Genomic DNA, 14,827 nt, shown 5'->3' on the forward strand with positions numbered 1-14,827 from the left:
GAGGTATTTCGTATTGCTTGGCGGGAAAGTAGCATATCCTATAGAAAAGCATTAAAAACTGCTAGGTCCGATTACTTTTCTTCTCTTTTAGAACTATTTAGTCAGTAAACAAACTATTTAGTCAGTAAACATACCACTGTATAGCTTTTTCAATTATAAAACACTAGACAGAAACTTAGACATCATATAAGTGATTTATATGAGCACTAGAAAAATACAAGAATAATTTGAGTAAGAAAAATGTAAAAATAATCCTGAGATTGCTAGAAATGCATCATTTACAATGAATTACGATGCAAATAAGTGCTGATGTGATAATGGCCACTTATACAGATGGTAATAACACAAATGTGCCAAAGTAAATAATCCACTCACTCTATTCATATAGACGCGTTCACTTTGATAGCCGTGATCATTCAGTAATAGCGAGCTGATTTGCACTCAAACAGATGGTAATCACGTTTAGCCTCCACTACATCCCTGACCCTTACCTTTCTAACTAAACCGGGATTTACAGCTGTGGATGTGTTTATGACTCGTTATTACCACGGATCTGGTATGTACAGCATTTTTAATGTTCATGTTTGTATGTGTACTGCTTACACAAATGTAGCAAATACAGTCTTTATAAGCTTTCCATTTAGAAACAGCGATCTGTCGTCGATGCTTGAGGCTTAGATCTTTATAATGATACATAGTTTATCAAGATTAAATTTGTCCCGTTTCATTTAATCTATTCATAAACACTGACACGTGCGAGTTAAGTGGCTTTGAGGACGAGGGCGTCAGGGTGCAGGCTAAGAGGTTTTAATATCCAAATCCGTTAAAGGATTCTTAGGCTGCATTAATTAGGTAAACCGGAACCAGGACACTTCCCATACCACCGGATGTACTTGCTACATCATTAGAAGAATGGCATCTACGCTAATATTTGTCTGTTTCTCTCTTGTTCCGAGGTCACCGTAGCCACCAGATCCAGTCTGTATCCAGATCAGAGGGTCACTGCAGTCGCCCGGATCCAGTACGTATCCAGACCAGATGGTGGATCAGCACCTAGAAAGGACCTCTACTGCCCTGAAAGACAGCGGAGACCAGGACAACTAGAGCCCCAGATACAGATCCCCTGTAAAGACCTTGTCTCAGAGAAGCACCAGGACAAGACCACAGGAAACAGATGATTCTTCTGCACAATCTGACTTTGCTGCAGCCTGGAATTTTACTACTGTTTCATCTGGTCAGAGGAGAACTGGCCCCCCAACTGAGCCTGGTTTCTCCCGAGGTTTTTTTCTCCATTCTGTCACAATGGAGTTTCGGTTCTTACTGAGAGGCATTCTGCTGAGGGGACGCTGGCGTCGTGTGTTCGCCGCTTCTCAGCCTGCTGGACTGCTGTGACTGTTCTGTCTGTCTGCTCTGCTGGTGGCAGATATTGAGCTTTGTTTGGATGTTGGAAGGGTGTGGACCCTTGAACGGTTCACAGTGTAGTGGCTGGCTGGGGCTTTCTCACCAAGTGAGCTGCATTGGTCCATGGTTAGGCTAACCGGCTGCTGACACCAGATGCTGTCCTGAAACCAGGTCTTCTGTAGTTCGCGTAGGCTCCCCTCACCTCCAATGTGTGCCACGCTTGGCCCTTGGGTTGCTGCGGGCACTGCCGCTTGTCTTGGTGTGCTTAGTCATCATTCATCCACGTTTGCCGGATCCATGGATAACTGCTAACTGTAGCATTACAGCGACTCTTCTATCCACCATGCTCCGGTACCTGCCGAACCAACTCTTGGAACTTAACACTCGCTTCACCCCATCAAACATCTTTGCTTTCAAGCAATTGGGCATTCTTCGCCGACCCCGCTACGTCCATAGAGGGTCACGGCTGCATTTTGTTTACCCCCAGGGCTCAATTACAAGCCTGTGGACAGCTGCTGGTGGCGCGCGTCAATGACATCATCGGATGCGTTATCAGAGCTCTCATGGTTCAGGTCTAAAAAATTATAACCGGCCACAACCAGGCCCCCTGCTGGCGGAACCACTCTCTGCGCACCCGGGGGAAAAGCGGAGTGAACCATACTGTGCTGCGCTCTCTGGTAAAGTGGACTCCATCTTCAGTAAATAAAATGGAACTGTTAAACTGTCAATCACTTACCACTAAGTCATCCTTTATCCACAACTATATTTTTGATCAGAAAATTGATTTTATGTGCCTCACTGAGACCTGGCACAAATCAGAAGTGTATTCTGCACTTAATTAAGCATGCCCTTCTGGCTATACATATCTGGAAAAAGCCAGGGGTATTGGACATGGAAGGGGTTTGGCGGTTATTCATCACTCTGATTTGCACCTGTCCTCTGTGACATTGCCAAAGCTATCATCATTTGAATGCCTGGCATTTACGTGCAAAAAACCCATGCCACTTACAACCATCATCATATACCGGCCACCTAAACCATACCCACGTTTCATTTCAGAATTAACAGAGCTACTCTTGTCAGTGTGCACCATATCAAACAATGTGGCAATTCTTGGAGACTTTAATATCCATGTTAATTCTCCCACTAGTCATTATACTATAGAATTATTACAACTTCTTGATACACTCAGTCTCAGACAACTCTTGACAGTTCCTACCCATACAAAAGGGCACATACTGGACCTCATTATAACAAATTTTCTTGTTAACATTGTTCATGTACATGATTTAGGCATATCTGATCATAATGCCATATCATTAGACTTTTCATTCCTGACCTCACTCAACAAGCCTAAACACAAAACATGCTTTCGCAAAACAAAAGAAATTAACCCTGAACACCTGTCTTACGACCTACAAAACCTGGCCATATCCGCCCATCACTCCTGATGCACTTGTTGATCATTACAATACCGGACTGCAAGAGATACTTGATGCCCATGCGCCCCTCAAGACACAAACTGTAACATTTACACGCTCTGCCCCATGGTACACTGGTGCGCTGCGTAGACAGAAGGCTGCTGGGAGGGTTCTTGAGAGGCGCTATGTTGCCTCTGGGCTGACTGTCCATAAAACTGCTTATAGAGAGCACCAAAGATAATTTTCCAAATTACTCAGTCAGGCACGATCACAATACTGTTCCAACATCATTAACAATAACCCAGGAAATTCAAAACAGCTCTTTAAAACAATAAATCATCTTCTCAGTCCACCAACCCTGAGGCAAAATAACAGTACAGACGATCAGTGCAATAAATTATTTCACCACAAAAATAACTACCATCCGTTCTAACCTAACACCCAGCAATTTCATTCCATCCATCCCCTCAACCTCAGCACCAACATTCTCTCATTTCATTCTCCCCACACACAGACAGGTTGAGACTCTCATACACAGTATGAGACCCTCAATGTGCTCACTGGACCCCTTTCCCACTGCTCTGATTAAATGAAATATGACTTTCCTTAGCCCTCTCATCACCACCATTATAAACTCTTCCATGCAATCTGGCAATTTCCAATCTCTCTAAAAACTGCACTTATCAACCCTCGGCTTAAGAAACCCTCCCTCGATCCTGATGTTTTATCAAATTACTGGCCTATTTCTAACCTCCCATTTCTCTCTAAAGTCATTGAAAAAGTCATTGTCACTCAAATCCACAATCACCTCCACTCACACAGTCTCTATGAAACATTCCAGTCTGGTTTTCGCTCCGCTCATAGTACTGAGACAGCCCTGGTCAGGGTCATAAACTATCTGCTTGTGGCCGCTGACCAGGGCTATCCATCCCTTCTCCTGCTCTTGGACCGCCTTCGACACTGTTGACCTTGCCATCCTTCTCCACCGTCTGCAACACTTCATCTGCATTTCACACACAGCATTTCAGTGTTTTCAGTCCTACCTGACTGATAAGAGTTGAGTATGTGGCCCTGGGGGGAGCCAGGTCGAGGTCCCACACAGTCACATGTGAAGTGCCTCAGGGTTCGGTCTCTCGGCCCCACCTTTTTCTCCATTTATATGCTTTCCCTGGGCCACATCATAAGCAGGCATGGAGTTGCCTTCCACTGCTATGCTGATGATACTCAGCTCTATGTCAGGTTGGACCCCACAATCCCCTACATCATCACTCCTCACTCTAACTGCCTGTCTGGAGGAGACAAAGTCATGGATGACTGACAACTTCCTTCAGCTAAACAGTTCCAAAACTAAAGGTCTCCTCATTGGGACCCCACACCAACTCCGATCCTCCACCCTGACCATTTACTCATTTGCTGGCCATGACATTTCTCTCACATCCTCTATAACAAACTTGGGGGTCCGATTTGACCCCCACCTATCACTTAACACTCACATCCAACTTATCTGTAAGACTGCATTCTTTCATCTCCAGAACATCTTCAAACTCCGCCCCTCCCTCTCCTTTTGCGATTCAGAGAAGCTGGTTCATGCCTTTGTCTCCTCCAGGCCCGACTACTGCAATGCACTCCTCATCGGGATCCCTGGCAGGAGCCTGCAGAGACTACAGTACATTCAGAACTGTGCTGCCAGGGTTCTGATGAGGGTGCGTAAATCTGAGCACATTACACCCATCCTCCATAAACTTCACTGGCTTCCTGTTAGGTTCAGGATTGAGTATAAGATATGTCTCCTGACCTATCAGTGTGTCCACGGCAGAGCACCAGTGTACCTCCAAGACCTCATCAATAGGCAAAACCCAACCCGACATCTCCGTTCCTCTGATAGCCACCAACACCAGGTCCCCAAGTCCAAACTCCGCACTATGGGAGATAGGGCCTTCCAGGTGGCTGCGCCTCGACTGTGGAATACCCTCCCCAACCACCTAAGGATGCCACGATCTATTGAGGTTGTTAAAAATAATCTAAAGACTCACTTATTTTGTATTGCATCTTCTTAATATCATTCCGTTTTATTGCTGTTTTTGACAGTTTTTATGTTCAGTTTTTTTATCTGTGCACCTGTGGCACTTTGAGATGTGTTCTTCATGTGTAAAGTGCAATATAAATAAAATGTATTATTATTATTATTATTATTATTATTATTATTATTATTATTTCTTGCCGCTGTCGCCTCTGGCTTGCTTAGTTGGGGTCACTTCATCTACAGCTATATTGTTGACTTGATTGCAAATAAATGCACAGACACTATTTAACTGAACAGAGATGACATCACTGAATTCAATGATGAACTGCCTTTAACTATCATTTTGCATTATTGACACACTGTTTTAATAATGAATGTTGTTCAGTTGCATTGCGCTATATAAGTAAAGGTGACTTGAATTGATTTGACTTTGTTTGGTAGATTCCCAATTTAGGAATGGGGTCCCCCAATCACAATATTCCCAGTCGTGTCTCACTAGCTAAATTTAATAATGAACCAGGTAAATTAAAGATTGATTTTGATGATCTACTGGTTGAAGGCCTCCAAAGAGACTGGAGCAAGAAGGTCAAACGACAAAAGAAGAAAGACAAACGTCGAGAGAAGCAGAAGAGGAGATCAACTGATGGAGCAGCAGGAAATTGTTTTTAGGATAAGAAGAATTATTCAACTTATGTGAAAACACGAAGACATGAACAAGAAGATAATGAAAATGGTTAGAGAAATGACTGACTTGGTTAACTTTAATTTGGAGTTGCAGTCTCTTGCAGATGATATCAAGGCCATGAAATTGCAAACCTCTGTTACAAAACCAGAAATTAGTGCAGAATCAACTATGCATTGCAATCGCGTCAATGATAATCCAGTGCACATGCATCATCAAAAGCGATTGTTATTGTTATTCTAATGCTTGTCTTAAGAATAAGCCTATGGGTCGCGTAAAAAAAAAAAAAAAGGGTAGCTCTTGAAAAAGTTTGAAAACCACTGAACTAGAGCCCCAGATACAGATCCCTTGTAAAGACCTTGTCTCAGAGGAGCACCAGGACAAGACCACAGGAAACAGATGATTCTTCTGCACAATCTGACTTTGCTGCAGTCTGGAATTCAACTACTGGTTTCGTCTGGTCAGAGGAGAACTGACCCCCCAACTGAGCCTGGTTTCTCCCAAGGTTTTTTTCTCCATTCTGTCACCGATGGAGTTTCGGTTCCTTGCCGCTGTCGCCTCTGGCTTGCTTAGTAGGGGTCACTTCATCTACAGCGATATCATTGACTTGATTGCAAATAAATGCACAGACACTATTTAAACTGAACAGAGATGACATCACTGAATTCAATGATGAACTGCCTTTAACTATCATTCTGCTTTATTGACACACTGTTTTCCAAATGAATGCTGTTCTGTTGCTTTGACGCAATGTATTTTGTTTAAAGCGCTATATTAATAAAGCTGACTTGACTAATTATCCAAATAATGTCTAGTCCTATAAAGCTATTATTATCAGAGCCTAACATCACAGGAGGGAAGCGTTGCCATTTTACAGCACATGAGCTGACCTCTGATTGTTGTCCATTTTGTAAGCTTACATTAACATATGTAGGCCTAATAGTTTATACTACACACAAACATTTATACTGTGTTACTCATAAATTTTTCACAAAATAGAAAAATTTATATAATATGGGTAGTTCACAAAAAGAAAAGAAAACCAAGACAAATTTGTTGTTTGTTTGTTTGTTGTTTGTTGATACTTTATTGATCCTTTGCAGGAAATTATAGTCACAGCAGCTTAACACTCAGACACCACATTTAACAGAACAAATTACTTCCAACCAATCTACAGTTAAACAACAACAACCAAAAATAAATAATAATACCTATATAGAATATTCAGTACAGAATATTCAATAACAGAAGTAAATATAGAATATTCAGTAACATATGAATATTCATAACACATTAAACCTTCTAATGGCCGCTGGTACAAAGGACTTCCTGGTACGTTCAGACTTGCACTTTTGTGCAATCAACCTATGGCTGAGGGTGCTCTTATTGATCAACCCCAGCACATGGATTGGATGTGAGGAATTGTCCATGATTGATTTTAGCTTAGATAGCATTCTTTTGTCAGCCACGTGCTCGATCACATCAAATTCAGTCCCCACAACCGAGCCTGCTTTCTTAATCAATTTGTTAACTTGATTTAGATCTCCCATGCGAGCACCCTCTCCCCAGCACACCACAGCAAAAAACAGAGCACTTGTCACCACTGTCTGATAGACGTTGCACAATATAGGACGGCAGATGTTGAATGACCTCAGCCTTTTTAGAAAATAAAGTCAGCTTTGACCCTTTTTATACACTTTCTCCATGTGGCTCTTCCAGTCCAGCTTATCATCTAGCTGTACACCGAGATATCTGTGACTGGAGACCAACTCCACTTCACTGCCCTGGATTGTGATTGGGATTATCGGTGTCTTCTTCCTCTTCCTCTTCCTAAAATCTACAACCATTTCCTTTGTTTTTGAGGTATTAAGTTGGAGATAGTTGTGGTTACTCCAACCCACAAAACTCTGTAACAGTTCTCCTGTACTCCTCCACATCACCTCCTTTAATTAAGCCAACAATAACCGTATCGTCTGAGAATTTCTGGAGGAAGCAACTGCCACTATTGTACTGAAAGTCTGCTGTATAGATAGTAAACAGTAACAGGGCCTGCACGGTTCCTTGCGGCACCCCCGTATTACTCAGAATAGTATTAGAGACACTATTCTGCAGTCGCACGTACTGTGGTCTACTGGATAAATAGTTCATACACCACTGGACCAGTGATGAATCCAGCTGCATCCTCCTCATCTTCTCACACAGCAGTTGGGGCTGGATCGTGTTGAAGGCGCTTGAGAAGTCAAAAAAAGTGAACCTCACAGATGCATCAGGAGTGTCCAGATGTGCATAGGTTCTTTGTAGCATGTAAATAAGGGCATCATCCACACCCATGTTGGACTGATATGCAAACTGCAAAGGATCCACGTAATTTGTCATACTGGCCTTGATGTAAAAAAAGACCTGTCTCTCAAACGTCTTCAAAATATGTGAGGTGAGTGCTACAGGTCTGTAATCGTTATGGTTAGATGGATATCTCTTCTTTGGAATTGGGATCAAACAAGATGTTTTCCACAATTTCGGGACCTTTTGTAGATCCAGGCTTAGGTTAAACAGGTATGTAAAAATACCACTCAACTGGGTAGAGCATGTCCTCAACAGTCTCGGCCCAATATCATCAGGCCCCACTGCTTTCCCTGGCTTCAGACCGTCCAATTCACCCTTGACCTGAGACTGATGTAGCACCATCGGTGGGGTTACATTTGGAGAAGAGATGGGGGAGAGAAAAGTCATTTGGGAAGTGATGTCACCAATAGGAGAATGGGGGGATGATGTCATAGATGGAATGAGTGAGGGAAGTAAAACAACACCAGGCAGCAGCAGACCAGGTGTGGCAGGCTGATGTGCATAAATGCATAAATATATAGCAATAAAACTAAATACTACAAACCATGATGACTACAAGACCATGATGGTGGTGCAAACACATCACGAGGCTTAGTGTCTTACCAGATTTTGGAAAATTGTGTTAATTTACTTGTTTTTTATTCCTTTATGTTCACTTGATTCTGTTACGCAAACTACAGCTATAGTAAACAGTCACTTAGTTTGGACATCAACAAACGGTGTTCCAACATAGTTAAAGGTCATCCTTTTGACGATAAGTCAGCCTACAGGCCTACTGAGTCCCAGGATCCTTGCTGAATTCTACCGCTGTACCATTGAATGTACCGTATCTGACAACAGAGCACTCCAGCAAGGCTGTGACACTTCTGAATGCAACACCACCAATCTATCCTGCATCTGCTTTATTACTGCACTGGTCACAGTACTTTACATACATGTATTTAAACTAGTCATATTTTGCACAGACTGCACATTGTTAAAGCTATACACTATAAACTGTCTAAAGTTGTTATTGTACAAAGCACAGTATAATATAAAACATATCATTGCACTACTGTTATTTTGCATAGAATACATTGTTTAACAATACTATTGCACACTCATCCAACAGTATTTATTACCACTGTCCTTACGTTGCTGTTGTTCATAATGTGCATATAATCCTACATTGTTCATAATGTACTTATAATTCCTACATTACATTCCTATTTATATTCTGTATATTCTCTGCTCAATACTGTATTTAGTAACTTCACTGTACATTCTGTAAATCATAGCTTCACTTATTCTGCACTTATATGCATATATAGGAGGCTGGAAGATGGCGCCAGTGTTTCTGGCTTGACGTCTTACCCTGGCAGTCTTTGTTATGTTTGTGTGGTTTGTGCTGTCTGTCCAAAAGATCCTTCATTCTCTGTTGGTGTATGATCATCAGGAGTTACTTAAAATCAAAAGTACGGTGGACTTTACAACAAACTACCCCCAGGGTGGTTCAAAAACATTTCCTCCTCCACTCTTGACGGATGTCCCAGCTCTTTTGATCTGCATCGAGGCTCCACCTCTCCGGAGAAGCAGACATAGAGGGGTGCGTAGCAGCTGGCTAGTCCAGATTAAGGCATGGCCTTAACCGATGTTTTCAACGCCTTGTCGCTCATTGCAGCCTTGTTCCAACTAGCAGCTGGTTGATACCTTTTGTCGCCTGTACGAGGAGGGACATGGTCTGCACATCTGTGTGCCACGTTCCCGAAGTCCTGGCAGAAGTAACTACAGCAACCTTTGGCTGCTGTGCTGGTCAGCTCATGCTTTAAACTCCCCAATAGTGCTGCAACGACGCATCGACGTCATCGATTACATTGACTACAAAAATACGCGTCCCACTGTTTGTTTGCATCTCGCGTAATGGCATACTGGGAATGGAGAAAGATGCATTCTATCACAAAAACAGAGACCACTGTTATCAAAAGTATGGGAATACTTTAAACAGAGGACAAATAAAATGGCAAATAAAACCGCGTCACTTCCATTATGAGTGCGCTTATCACGCGCCTACATTGGAAATAATGAACTTGAGCGCGCAAAAGACGTGATATGTGAACGGCCCCTTAAAAGACAGCGCGCCACTAGACAACAGTCACAAACCACCGAGCTACCCCGAATCATCTCCGGATTCTTATAACCATGCTAAACCATGGCAGAACCCCGACTACATTTTATTGTTTCTGATGCTAAAGAACATTTCATGACGTCTCAGACAACTGTAAATTTATGGCTACTGTGGTTTAATTATAAACGCCATCATAAGCTCATATTTACCATAGTAAAATAATTTTCTTTGCCTCTTTATTATTTTATACTGTAAAAACTTCAACCACATAGGTTGAAAATGAATAAAGGTTGAAATATTATATTAGAAGTTGTACTTATAATTTTTTTGTAAAGTTATCCAAAGGATTCATTAGCTATTAAAAAAAGAACATTAGATTAACTATTTATTGTAATAAAAATAATCGTTAGATTAGTCGACAGAAAAAAAAATCGTTAGTTGCAGCTCTACTCCCCAAGGACCACTGGACGTGGAGGAGGAATAGTAACTGTCTTAAAGAGCAGCTTAAATTGTAAGCTTTTGGCACCATCTCTTTTTTCATCATTTGAATTGAGCTTGTTTGTTTTAGGCCGTTTGGATCCCGTACTGTGTGTGGTGATATATCGCACGCCGAAATATAACAAATATTTTATAAAAGAGTTCTTTTAATTTTTAGCCAGTATTATGATAGGCTATGACAGAGTTTTAATTGTTGGTGATTTTAATGTACATGTCTGTTGTCCCTCCAAACCACTTACTAAAGATTTTTTAGATTTTTTATGAATGATACTTTTAACTTTTTTAAACATGTCAGTGGACCTAGGAACAGGGGCACACGTTAGATCTTGTGTTATCCTATGGTTTGCCCATTTTGAATATTCAGACACAGGATGCTGTATTTTATGATCATATGCCAGTTTTAATTGATTTTTACTTTTCATGTCTTAAATCTAAATCAAATGCCCCTGCACGCCTAGGTCGTGTGTTTAAGCCGACCACTGCTGCTCAGTTTTATTGTCTTTTTCAAAAATCATCTCAGTTTTATACTGGTATCATAGTAGACACAGAGAACTTGCTTGAAAAGTTTTGCGCCCCAGACCTAAATCTGAGCCATGGTTTAATAACACTACCCATGCAGCAAGGAGCGAGTGCAGGAGAACAGAGCGTTGGTGGAAGAAAGACAAGCTTCCTGTCTTTTATGAAATTTTTAAGGAAAGATTCAAAAGCACTACTTGTTCCAAAAAGTAACTGAGTTAGTAACTGAATTACTCTATAATAAAAGTAACTCGTTACCAGGGTAAGTAACTATTTGCGTTACTGTAAAAAAAAAAAAATGTCAAAGAATTTTTTTTTTTTTTTTTTTTTTAGTTTTTACAAGTCAGTTGAAATGAGTAGAACAGACAGGTGTTCGTACATTACTTTCGATATTTATTGCACATAAACAGACAGCAATAGTTTTATCCTGCACTTCAAGTATTATCTTTGTAAGAAAAGTGTTTTTGGCCACTAGCTTTGTAGATGCGTGTGCCACACATTACATGTACATATTACATGCACGTTCTTGCCTTTGACCACAATGAATTTGAAGTAGTGCTTTTATCTCCACCTTGAAAATGCCAACTTTTCATCGGATTGCTCCTGACTCGCCATTTCTGCTGCTGCTGCGAATCTCTGTTTAGCTGTTGCATGTGTGTGTGTGTGTGTGTGTGTTTGGCGCCGCTGGCTCTTGTGCTGGCATGTGTGTAAAAAAACGGGCTCTGATTGGCTACCATGAAACACATGACTCTGCCTTAGCCAATCATAATCGCTTATCTCGCTGTGTGAGCCAGGGGTGCGTTCGGATTACTTAGTTTATTAAATCAATGCATAGTAACACACCGCATTTAACGTTCAGTAATGGTAAAGGCGTTGTAACAACGGGAAAAGTAATTAGTTAGATTACCCCGTTACTGAAAAAATAACGTTGTTACCTAACGCCGTTCTTTTAAACGCCGTCATTCCAAACACTGCTTTCTTGCCTCAATAAATTAATTGTACAGCTTAATCCCTCAGTATGTCCCACAGACATTGTCCCCCCTTGCCTTTTTAAGGAGGTCTGGACCACTATAGTGCCAAATGTCCAAAAAATTATTAACAAAAGAGGCAACTGTTGTACCTCTAACTAAAAAGCAGAATTTGGACACCACTATTTTAGCTAACTACCGACCGATATCAAAGCTTCCTTTTATTTCTAAAATCTTAGAAAAATTTGTTTTTTCACAATTACAGTCCTATTTAGATACAAATGGTATTTTAGAAACTTTTCAATCTGGTTTTAAAGCTTTTTATAGTACTGAGACTGCACTTTTAAGAGTTTTTAATGATCCTTTGTTAACTATAGACCGTGGAGACTCAGTTATTCTTGTGCTTTTAGACCTTACTGCTGCTTTGACACAATTAATCATGCTATTCTTATCATCCGAGAATCTGCCCTGCAGTGGTTCAGATCATATTTGTCTGCCCGGTCTTTTTCTGTAAAACTTGGTGACTCTACATCATCTATCGCCCCCCTTCTCTGTGGAGTCCCTCAAGGCTCAGTTCTAGGACCACTACTGTTCTCCTCTCCCTCTTGGAAATATTTTTAAAAGACATGGTATTTCTTACCATTTTTATGCTGATGACTCGCAAATCTATTTACCACTGAGGAGAGATGCAAACAGTTGTCTGACTCCATTACTTGAATGTCTCAAGGATATTAAAACCTGGATGTCTTTTAAATTTTTTTATTAAAAACGAAGAAAACTCCACTCCCGTAGACCTTGGATCCCTGCAGCAATATGTAAAGCCAGTAGTGACCAATTCAGGCATTAAAATTGATAGTGAATTTAAGCTTGACAAGCAGATAAACATGGTTTTTATAAATTAAGGCTTTTAGCCAAAACTAAACCTGTTTTATATTTTAATATTTTTGAGCATGTGATTCATGCTTTTATTTCAACCCGTTTGAATTACTGTAATACACTTTACATGGGCTTGAACCAAATTTCCCTTTCACGCCTACAGTTAGTCCAAAATACAGCTGCTCATCTGTTAACAGGAACCCAGAAACATGAACACATTACTTCTATTTTGGCCTTGCTCCACTGGCCCCCTGTATATTTTAGAATACATTTTCTTTTATTCCCTGGCTTTTGACTCACCATAAGAGCTGTTGTACTCTATGTTGTTTGTTTTTGTTTTATATTTTTATCTCTGTAAAGCACTTTGGTAATCTTGTGGTTTGTTTAAATTGTGCTATATAAATAAAGTGTATTGGATTGGATATAAAACTCTATATTCTTGCACTTCTGGTTATATAATTACTGCATTTAATTAGCTCTGTACTTGTACTCTGCATAATGACAGTAAAGTTGAATTCAACCAAATCTGATCTAAAAATTGGTTTCAAATAAAGTACAATGCATAAAAATTATGCAATGACTGGCAAATTAGAATAAGAGCACATTAAAGGGGTTTAAAAAATTAGGAGTGAATGGATTATTATCATTGTAGGGTGGAACACACAGTTACCAAATACCATGTAAAAGTGAATTTGCATAATAGGTGCCCTTTACTGTCCTTGCAAATGTGTACATTGTAGAACTGCATTTTACATTTAATACAAATGAATACTCATGAGATCACGTTGTTTTTACAGTGAACCAGTTTATTGACACACAAGCAGAGGAGCAGGTAGTGCAGGGTGAAGTATAGGTGCTGGAGGTAGTGTAGATGGGATTCGTTGGAGAAGAGTTCCAGACGCTGGAGGTAGTGGACACACTGGAGACACTGGAGAGAGGTAAGTAGAGAGATCGTTAGTCTTTAGAGTAAGCATGCAGGTTAGACCTTGTTGCAAATGAGACCGGACGCTGACTGGGTGCATGTGTGTGGTATTTATAGTAAACTGGTGATTGCAGGTGGATGAGGAGCAGGTGGGAGTTATTAGTACTCAGGTGAGGGAGTGTGCTGTGATTGGTTGGTGATGGAACCTGCCGTGTCTGTTACAGTACCCCCCTCCCCCTGGCCTGCTCCTGAGGGACGAGGACCCCGACGACATGGTGGATTTCCTCTTCCTCGTGGAGCCGGTCTTTCATAGTGATTGGAGTGGAAGGTGTCTAGTAGGTTTGGATCCAGGATGTCATTGCGTGGGACCCATGAGCGTTCCTCTGGACCATATCCTTCCCAGTCCACTAGGTACTCAAGTTGTCCACCATGCCGCCAGGAGTCCAGGATGTCATGAACGTCGTAGGCAGCTCCGTCATCAAGGATGAGAAGAAGGGGGGATTCGGCTACGCCAGGCTCTGTGGAGGGAGAAACAGAAGGATGGTAAGGTGGGGTGATATCCGGTACTCAGGTGGCAGGTGGAGTTTGAAAGTGACCGGATTGACCTGCTCGGTGATGGTGAATGGGCCAATGAATCTGGGACTTAGCTTGCGGCATGGTAGGCGCAGGCGGATTCACCTGACCATGGTTATAGTGGTGGTTGGTAGCCGAGCACGCACTGAAATGGAGTGAGTCCAGTGGTAGGTTGTCGTAGGGAGTTCTGCGCGTACTCGGACCACCCTAGGAACTGGTTCCTGTACTCTTGAAGATGGCGCAGTCTTTACATCTGTGCACGTACCTTCTGATGTCCAATGCCATATTGGGCCACCAGAAGCATTCCCTTAGCAGCGAGAGGGTTTCATTGACCCCCGGGTGACCACTGCCAAGAGAGGTATGTGCAGAGTGGATGAGTGGAGTGCGCCGTGTCCTGGGGATATATTGCCGTCCTGGTGGGCAACCCGGCGGAGTGTTGGTGGAGGGATTGGAGGAGGGAAGGTTCTTGGTTGACCATGTAATAAGACTGAGGAAGAAAG

The sequence above is a fragment of the Carassius gibelio genome, chromosome B4 (assembly GCF_023724105.1).
Source record: "Carassius gibelio isolate Cgi1373 ecotype wild population from Czech Republic chromosome B4, carGib1.2-hapl.c, whole genome shotgun sequence".
Lineage (NCBI taxonomy): Eukaryota > Metazoa > Chordata > Actinopteri > Cypriniformes > Cyprinidae > Carassius > Carassius gibelio.